Here is a 2,573-nt window from a genome sequence, read left to right as displayed (position 1 = left end):
AAAGAATCCAAACGAACTTGAAATTAAGAATCTGCGACAACTTTCTTGCATAGTAGTAAAGTAACACCCTGCAAAACACCATGCAAAACAGAACATTCCTTAGAAGAAGACAGAACATTTTTGTAGAATAAGATAAAACATTCCCTGGAAATCTTTAGAAGAAGATAAATCATTCTTGCATATTCTAGCATGCAAAAATCTCAGTGGGAGATAGATTTGATAATAATAAAAGGAAAAAACTAATCGAAAAGGTCAGTCTTGAACCCAACGTGTCGAAAAAAATAAATGACATGGGAGTTGTATGTCGAAACAAATAAATGATATGGGATTTTAGTCAGTTAGTTTGATGAACTCAGCTCAAAATCTCAACCAATTTAGGAAAAGGGAAAAACCCAACCAAATATTTTAGAACCAAATAACATACCCAAGTATTAACCCATGGGAAGGGTTGTCTGCTCGCTTCTAACCCCACATGAATTCTAATGCCTCCAAAACATATAGAAAAAATTGAGCAGGGCTCTTGAGTGTCCAAACCATAGAAAGAATCCAAAAAAACCTTAAGTTAAGAATCTGCAGCAACTTTCTTGCACAGTAGCACAATAATACCCTGCAAAACAAAACATTCTTTAGAAGAAGATAGAACATTCTCACAAAAGAATACAAAACATTCCCAGGAAATATTTAGAAGAAGACAAATCATTCTTGCATATTCTAGCATGCAAAAATCTTGGCGAGAGATACATCTGATAATAATAAAAGGAAGAAATTGATTGAAAAAGTTAGTCTTGAACCCATAATGTTGAAACAAATAAATGACATGGGAGTTTCTTGTCGAAACAAATAAATGAGATGAGAGTTCAGTGAGTTAGTTTGAAGAAATCGGCTCAAAATCTCAATGAAACCAATTTAGGAAAAGGGAAAAACCCAACTAAATATTTCAGAAGAAAATAAACAACCCAAGTATTAACCCATAGGATGGGTTTTCTTCTCACTTCTAACCCCATGTGAATTTTAATGCTTCCCAAACATATATAAATAATTGAGTAGGGATCCTGAGCATCCAAACCATAGAAAGTATCCAAAAAAACTTAAAATTAAGAATTTGTGGAAACTTTCTTGCACAACATAGTAATAGCCTACAAAATAGAACATTCCTTAAAAGAAGACAAAATATCTTGTAGAAGAAGACAGAACATTCCCTGGAAATATTTAGAAGAAGTTAGATCATTTTTACATATTTTGGCATGCGAAAATCCCAACAAGAGATACATCTGATGATCATAAAAGGCAAAAACTGATAAAAAATGTCAGTCTTGAACCTAGCGTGTTGAAACAAATAAATGACATGGGTGTTTCTAGTCAAAACAAATAAATGAGATAGGAGTTTAGTCAATTAGTTTAGATCAGTGGAGGGAAACATTTCAATCGTATAATATTTCATCTGACGACGCATAACTAAGACAGTAAAGAGAAGAGGGGAGTTCATTTGAGAGGGAACGCCTTACGACATAATTATTAATTATAATTTATTATAATTATAATTATTATTTTTATGTTTTTTGTTTTATTTTACTTTTATTTTTATGTAATTTGGCGAAGTCAAATTGTCTTATTTTATGTTTTTTTTGTTTTATTTTTTTTCAGTAATTCAAGGGGGTCAAAAATGTTTAACAAGACATTACATTACATCTCTATCATACTAGGAGCACTTCTAGGTGGTATTATTATTATTATTATTTTATGTGGATCTACCAAGCCCCAGAGGGATCAAATCTATTTTCAAGCCCTCAGAAGGATCAAATCTGTTTTCACTCTAAAAGAGGTTTCAATCTCAAAAGATTTGATTCTCTTTTCACTCTAAAAGAGGTTTGAATCTCAAAAGATTTGATTCTCTAGCAACTTGGTAGATACAAAATTAGGATGAATCTAGGCTAGTTTAATTTCCCTTTTAAATAGGGTATATTCCACATGAATACCATGGGTTCTCAATACTATTTTTATTATTATTATATTTTGAAGGCATTAATTTTATTGTTATTGTTACTTTTTTATATTTTGACAAAGTTAAAATGTTTACAATACATTACATTATTATTTTTCAATTTTAATGTCACGCCAGAAACCACAGTGGTGTATGAGACCCCCTTGTTTGTGGAACAAGGGACCCACCTCCACCAGACACCACATTGGTGTATGAGAACCCTTTGTTTGTGGAACAAGGGACCCACCTCCATGAAGTGAATGAGACCCCCTTGTTTATGGAACAAGGGAGCCCCCACTGTGAAGTTACATTGGTGTATGAGACCCCCTTGTTTGTGGAGCAAGGGACCCACCTCTGCGAAGTCAATGAGACTCCCTTATTTGTTGAACAAGGGACCCACCTCCTCGAAGTGATTGAATCCTAAGTCTTTGATGGCATACATAATCTACCTCCCTTTGGTTTTGAACCTGTGACCTCTTAGGAGGAAAGACATGCTCTTAACAATTAGGCCCACTCAAGCTGTATATCTTTTATTTAATTTAATTCTTATTTTATTTACAGTACATTACATGACATTATGTTGGAGAGCGTC

This window comes from Pinus tabuliformis, chromosome 5_1 (genome assembly GCF_031772625.1).
Source record: "Pinus tabuliformis cultivar Carrire ecotype Pingquan chromosome 5_1, CPIR1, whole genome shotgun sequence".
NCBI classification, from domain to species: Eukaryota; Viridiplantae; Streptophyta; class Pinopsida; order Pinales; family Pinaceae; genus Pinus; species Pinus tabuliformis.
This window is presented reverse-complemented; position numbering follows the sequence as displayed.